We start from the raw sequence: 7803 nt of genomic DNA on the forward strand, positions 1-7803 counted from the left end.
TGTTTTGGTTTATGTTCTTAATCCCATGATTTTCAACTTGCTGTTTAACCTAAACCTCAGACTTGGGAACCATCTCTTCATTTACTTGTACTTAATTGTTCATCCTGCCCAGATGTTTTGCATTTGACTGAACATGCCCAGTTCTTTTGACAATTTCTCATAGGTCTAATTTAGCAAACCTTTAATCAGTTCCTGTTCTCTGAACACTCTCCAAGTTGTTTTGTTTTGTTTTGTTCCTACAGCCTGGCATATAAAATTGAATATAGCTTGATCCAACTGAAGCCTGGCCAGTGCCAAATCAAACAAAAATAATTGCTTTTATCTTTTTTTCTTCATATATGTCTTAATATAGTGGTATTAAGTATTTCTCTCTCGTTTCAGTACAGAGTCTCATTCACTTGACACCCATCATAATCGTCAGATGTCACTTGACTTTTTCATCTTTGGCTGTCTTAGCTGGTATTTCTGTTTGTTGCAACTTAGTAAAAGTTAGCATTAAAAGTTAAATGTTAAATCCATAGAAGGATTCCTTGTATTTTTATTTCCAAGATTGTTCCATGAATATTTGGTATAAATGTGAATTATTTATCATTCACTAAGGCTTGTATTGGAGAAGGCAATGGCACCCCACTCCAGTACTCTTGCCTGGAAAATCCCATGGACGGAGGAGCCTGGTAGGCTACAGTCCATGGGGTCGCTAAGATTCGGACACGACTGAGCGACTTCACTTGCACTTTTCACTTTCATGCATTGGAGAAGGAAATGGCAACCCACTCCAGTGTTCTTGCCTGGAGAATCCCAGGGATGGGGGAGCCTGGTGGGCTGCCGTCTATGGGGTCACACAGAGTCGGACATGACTGAAGCAACTTAGCAGCAGCAGCAAGGCTTGTATAATTCTGAATCTTTCTGTTATACAAACTGGAAAGGATTCAGATGGCTACCTACCAGGAAAGGTTACTGAAAACTACAGAAAGAACAGGCTGCTTTTGCTTACTCCTGTCAGAGTTCATCTGTAAGGATTATAAACCAATTTCAGCCAACTTAAGCAAAGGGGAAAGATACCAGTATTTTCAGTAGGCTGGAGAATCATGCTTAGAAACTAGCAAACATCATGAGTGCTCCAAAAAGCAAGACTCTCAGCCACACTCTGAAGAAGCACATTAGCATCCCCTTGAGAATGCTGTTTGGTTCTTCCCTAGTCCTTCAGCATTCTAAACCCTGTAGTTGCAGGAAAAATGGGGTACGAGAGGGTAGTCACATCCCAGGTCTCGGATGAATTGCTGGGATGGGCCACCAAGTGGGGATCCTTGGCTTTACTCAAGGAAGAATTCAAAAGCCAGCCACAGTAAAGTGAAAGCAGTTTTATTTAGAGAGATACATATGCCATAGACAGAGTGCAGTCCATCCCAGCGGAGAGAGTTACCCCAAAATATGGGGTGATTGGTTTTTATGGATTGGGTAATTTCATAGGCTAAGAAACAAGAGTATATTCCAACTATTTGGGGAAAGAGATGGGGATTTCCAGGAACTGGCTCACTACCCACTTTTTTGACAGCCTCAGAACAGTCCTATTGCTGGTGGGTGTGTCTTTAACATGCTAAATGTTTTATAGTGAGGCTCAAGGTCTACTGAAGTCAGCTTTTCTACCATCTTGGGCCTAATTGGGTCTAACTACCTTATGTCTTATCCTTACTGGGTATATCATTCCTTTAAAGATTATGTCCTACCCCCTGTTTTATAGGATCCTAAAAGCAACAAGACTCAATCAGTGCCCTTTAGGACATTACAGACTAGAGAGAGAGAAAGATACACAAATAGTGAAGTATAAAACCAAGTGTTTAACTTGATGTATGAAAAGTATATTGTGCTAAAATTGAAGTTGTGGAAGGTCCTGGACACAGCTTTCACGCCCTGCTACCCACCAAATCAGGGCATGTCATCCTTCCAGAATATCAGTATGTTCACCAACCAGGAAAGGTTCCTGGTTCCTTCCTTCCTTTTCTGAAGGTCTAGGTGACTCAAAGCTCAACCCTCTTAACACTTGGTTGGTCTTTCTGCTAACTAAGCCCCATCCTGAGCCATGTCATTAGATAAAATTGGGTGTGATCCAAGATGCTTATGAATAACAAAGATACTCTTATCATTCAGAAAATTACCCTAGAGGCCAAGTGACAGGAACTCAGAACAAAGACCAGAGAAATTCTTTATTATTACAACAGAGTAGAATGAGAAAACAGACATTTTTTCATAATAGTGAGTTAGCCAGTGGCAAGTGAAATAGCATGATTGTGGGATTTTACTTAATCCCTAAGAAGTTGTATAATGGTCAAGTTACTTTCCCCTTAACTTCATATGATCTCTGTAGCCCTTATGCTAGTAATTACATCCCTCACTTCTGTCTACAGAGATGAGAGAACTGAATTTGCCTTTATTTAGCTGATTATCACTTTTCACAGTGAAGTAAGGATGTGTGATATTCCTCATGCTAGTACTATTATTTTTAACATATTTAGGACACTGCTTCATTCATCCTGTAGCCCTTGCCATTCTTCAAAAATTTTGTTTTAAACTTTGGGTGATGATATACATTTGTTATTTGTTGAAGACATAATCTAAGACTCACTTTCTTAACATTTTTTCATCCTTCCTTTTTTCTTTTTCCCCTTTCCATGGACCTGTTTATCCAGCTTTAGTACCAGCAATCATATAGCATTTGTATCATACAGCAATCATACAGTATTTGTCTTTCTAGTGTTTTAATTCTCTTTGGAAGTTAAGATTGATCTATGCCAGTTAGGATGCTTTCAGCAACAAATGATAAACGCCAATTGGTCTAAACCATAAGGAATTTTATTGGCTAACATGAGTTTCCTGGAGCTGGGAGTTTGGCTAGCATCTATAAATCTCATGGGCTGTAAGGACAAGAAGTAGGTGTTTGAACAAAGGAGTAGTTAGGAAGGAGAAGGAACAAAATGGACATTGGGTGGGCAGCCAACATTATTCGTTCTACCTGAAATATTGAACTGGCAAACTGATAGATAATAACAAAAACAGCATTTATATTGTATAGTATTTAAATTTATGTAGTACGTATAAGGTGGATACTTTTATTGTTCTTCCTGGCAGTTTAAGACTCTGTTTTCACTGTGATAGCTGGGATTCAATCCCTGTTTGGGGAACTAAGAGACTGCAAGCTTCAAAGCATGGCCAAAAACAAAACAACATAATTCACCCATCTTTTTCACTTCCCACCCCCTATCTCTGGCAACCGCCAGTCTGTTCTCTGTATCTATACACTTGGTTTCGTATACAATTCCACATTTAAGAGAGATCATACAGTATTTGTCTTTCTCTGACTTTTTCACTTAGCATGATACCCTTGAGGTTGTAAATGGTAAGATTTCGTTCTTTTATGGCTGAATAATATTCCATTGTGTATGTGTGTATATGTGTATATCACAGTTTCTTAATCCATTCATCCATCAGTGGACACTTGGGTTGTTTCCACATCTCGGTTGTTGTAACAAAAGGCTGTCTTGATTGGGATGCATTCATCTTTTTCAGTTAATAGATAAATACCCAGAAGCAGAATTGTTGGAGGAAACACACTGACTAAAACTGCCCACCCTGTCCAGGGACCATAGTAACAATTTGTGTGAGTTATTTTACAACAGAAGGGCCTGGTGAGGAACATGGCACTAACAAGCCACCCCCGACTGGAAGAAATTTGAGAAAGGTCAAAAGGAGACACCATGTGGCCATGTGTCCTGAGTCCTACCACCTCCACAAATCCTTGTTGGCATCCATCTTGGCCAAGCAATGCATGCCCACCCCTTCACCATAGAACCCGAAATTGCAAGCCACCTGACGGAGCAGCCTCCCTGGGTTCCCTTACCCCCTCTGGGTTCCCTTACCCCCCTGCTCTCTGCCCAGGCGCCCCTGCCCAATAAAGCATCATGCTTTGTCAGCATGTGTGTCTCCTCAGACTGTTCATTTCTGAGTGTTAGACAAGCGCCCACTTGGGCCCTGGGAAGGGTCTCCCTGACTGCAACAGAATTTCTGGATCATATGGTAGTTTTATTCTCAATTTTTTAAGGGATCTAAGTACTGTTTCCCATAGTGGTTATGCCAGTTGACATTTCCACCAACAATGCAGAAGGGTTCCCTTGCTCTGCATCCTTTTCAACACTTCCTTCTAGTCTTTTTGAGAACAGCCATTCTAACAGATATGAGGTGATATCTCATTGTGATTTTGATTTGCATTTTCCTGATGATTAATGACGTAGAGCATCTTCTCATGCACCTGCTAACCGGTTACCTGTATGTCTTTGAGGAAAGCTTGTGCTACCTTCTGTGCTGTTCTGTGCTTAGTCCCTCAGTCACGTCCAACTCTTGCGACCCCATGAACTGTAGCCCGCCAGGCTCCTCTGTCCAGGGGGCAATTTTCCAGACAAGAATACTGGAGTGACTTGTCATGCTGTCCTCCAGGGGACTTTCCCAACCCAGGGATCAAACACAGGTCTCTGCATTGCAGGCAGATCCTTTACCATCTGAGCCACTAGGGAAGCCCAAGAATACTGGAGTGGGTAGCCTATCCCTTCTCCGTGGGATCTTCCTGACCCAGGAATTGAACTGGAGTCTCCTGCGTTGCAGACAAATTCTTTACCAGCTGAGCTTCCAGGGAAGCCTATTCAGGAAAAACTGTTCTATGCAGTTTTTAATCTGATTATTTGTTTTCTGATATTGAATTATATGAGTTCATTATATTTTTAGATATTAACCACTTATCAGGTATGTGATTCACAAATATTTTCTCCCATTTGAGTAGATTGCCTTTTCATTTTATTGATGGCTTCCTTTGCTGTGCAGAAGTTTTTTAATTTGATATAACCCCACTTGTTTATTTTTGCTTTTGTTGCTTTTAATGTCTATTATTCTTATTCTACAGATGATGAAATTAAGAGAGCTTAAGTGACTTGCAATGATATTGCAGAAAGATGAATTACCTACTACAGGTGTGTGCTTAGTCACACAATCATGTCCAACTCTTTGTGATTCCATGGACTATATACCATGCCAAGCTCCTCTGTCCATGGGGATTCTCCAAGCAAAAATACTGGAGTGGGTTGCCATGCTCTCCTCCAGGAGATCTTCCCAACCCAGGGACTGAACCCAGGTCTCCCACATTGCAGGCAGGTTCTTTACCCCCTGAGCCACCAGAGAAGCCCATCACAGTAATTTTATCAACACAGTCCAATTATTTGGTGGTGATGAGATATGAAACAGAGTAAATTCTTGTTTGATTTTGTGTCTTGCATATAAGATCCTCTCAAACGTAGTAAGTTTTATTTTACAGAATAATTCAAGTAATTTATTAAGGATATGTAATATGACAATAGCCAAAAGGTGGAAACAACCCAAGTTTTTATTGATAAATGAACAAAATGTGGTATATCCATAGAGGTGAATATTATTAACCTTAAAAAGTTCTGATACATACTAAAACATGAGTAAAACCTGGAAACTATGCTAACTGAAGTAAGGCAGACACAGAAGGCAAATATTGTATAACTTCACTTATTTAAGGTGCCTGGATTAGTCAGAGTCATAGAGATGAAAAGTAGAATGGTGTTTACCAAGCAGCTGGGGGATGGGGTTGTTGTTGTTTACTTGGTAAGTCGTGTCCAACTCTGCCATCTATGGACTGTAGCCCCCCAGGCTCTTCTATCCATGGGATTTTCCCGGCAAGAATACTGGAATGGATTGCCATTTCCTTAACCAGGGGATCTTTCGGACTCAGGAGTCGAGCCTGTGAACCCACATCTCCTGCACTGGCAGATGGATTCTTTATCATTGAGCCATTAGGGAAGCCCAGGGAATGAGATAAGGGGTAGTTATTGTTTAATTGGTACAGAGTTTCAGTTTATGATGCTGAAAAAGTGATGATGAAATCTTCAGATAGTAGCTGATTTAATATTCACAACAGCCCTATGATGTAGACACTATTATTATCTTCATTCTATGATTAAAGAAATCAAGGCACAAAGTGGGTTAAGTAGTTTGACCAAGATAATGCAATTGGTAAATGTCAGAGCTTAGGCAGTTGACTTCAGAAGCTATGTTGTATTAGTTAATTTTATTACATTCCTTGAGGGAATTTCAGATGCTTTGGGGGGCTGAAAATGGAGGAACTCCTGCCCTAACAACCAATAGTTTTCTATTTATTCAGTTTCATGTCCAGTACCTGAATAGGGAAAATGAATTCATAGAGTTCTTCATTATTTTATTTTTGCATTACAGAATCTTAATTTGGAAGAGACTTTTTGACTTTTCCAGACATTGGACTTTCATGTACAATTAAATTTTCAAGATAATTTTGGAGACTAACATAGAGTTTTTTACTTGCATTTTTACTAAGGTAAGTACAATGAAAACATGAAGCTATCATTCATTACCACTATTAACAAAAAGGATATCTTAACACCAAAATAAATAGGAAGGTCGTAAAGACAGAAAAGGAATCCAGTTCAGTTGGATGAATTTACCTTTATGAAAATGACACTTGCTGCTTTGTTTCTTATTTCACTGAATGTACCTGTGGTTAGTGTAAACCTTGACATAGAGAAGCAACATTCTGAGAAAGAACAAATGAATATTTGGTCTCAGTCAACCACTTCCCACCAGTATCCAGTTGCTTGGACTCTACCACATTATACCAAGTGGCAGGGATCCTCTGATGGCTCACTTGGAAGAATGTGGTTTCTCTAAGGTATGTTTAAATGACATCTTCACTGGGCTGTTTGAAAGTCTGTAGGGGCCTGCAGATCTTACCTACCTTTAGTGCAAGGGTAGCACTTGCTGTAGCAGATTACTTTGGACATTTACCCTTTTATAGCTTATGCCATGAAATTTCTCTAAATACCTATTTGAGTATAAAATACAAGGTGATTTTATGGATTTTAAATCTCGTTTGTCCTTGATTCCCATCTAGGTAGGCCACCAACTGTGATCTATAACAGGAAAACGGATAGATCTGAAATTATTTATGTTGCCCTCTATATAGACACATTAAAAAACAATTTGTCTCTCATTCTTTCAAAGAGACAAAAATATATGTTCTTTTAAATATCACAGCAAGGGAAGGTGGCGACTGAGTGAGTATGGCCGAGTAAACGTGGGGGTCGGGCTGGGGATCTCAGGGAGGGAGACGGTGCCTGTGGACCCTCCTTTCCTTGACGGGGGCCGGGCGCGCAGTCCCGATCTGCATAAGGTACAGATGAGGGATGGGCTCTGGCCCCCTCGGTGTCATGTCTTCAGTAACAGCGGCCACAGTCTACCGGTTCTGTCATCAAGCGCTGGGACACAGAGGAAAAAAAAAAGAGGTGCGGGCAGGGGGTGGCGGAGGAAAAAAAAAAAGAAAAAGAGAAAGGGAAAAAGAAAAAGAAAAAAAAGGAAGAAGAAAAGAAAAAAAAAATCACAGTAGCTGTTGAGATGTGTGCTAGCTTGATGAACTTGTGCTGAATATGGAGATACTCTTCCAGGCCAAGGAAATCTCAAAGAAAATGATCACCTTAACAAGGTAATTTTAAAGTTGCAGCACATTTGAATTTCCTCAGGTATCACCAGTCTGAAAGCCCAAAAGGAGAATAACATCCATAGCAATAATTCAGATTCCACTGACTTGTCCCCACTGGTTCACAGACAGACTTCATATTTGTTTCTAGGAAGTCCCAGAGTGTGTTTGAGAAGTGCCCTAACAATTCTGTGATGCTTTCCTGTGGTCTCCATCAAAAGGCAGTGTGG

General features: G+C 40.3%; 1 non-coding gene across 1 annotated transcript; it reads left to right on the top strand.

Moving 5' to 3' along the window:
• Window positions 1-7222: 7222 nt before the first annotated feature.
• Window positions 7223-7366, top strand: LOC128047138 (small nucleolar RNA SNORA57). The gene has a single exon (XR_008199324.1). It is a non-coding gene; the product is annotated as a small nucleolar RNA SNORA57 (small nucleolar RNA).
• The last annotated feature ends 437 nt before the right edge of the window (window positions 7367-7803 follow it).

Source organism: Budorcas taxicolor, chromosome 4, assembly GCF_023091745.1.
Source record: "Budorcas taxicolor isolate Tak-1 chromosome 4, Takin1.1, whole genome shotgun sequence".
Taxonomy (NCBI): domain Eukaryota; kingdom Metazoa; phylum Chordata; class Mammalia; order Artiodactyla; family Bovidae; genus Budorcas; species Budorcas taxicolor.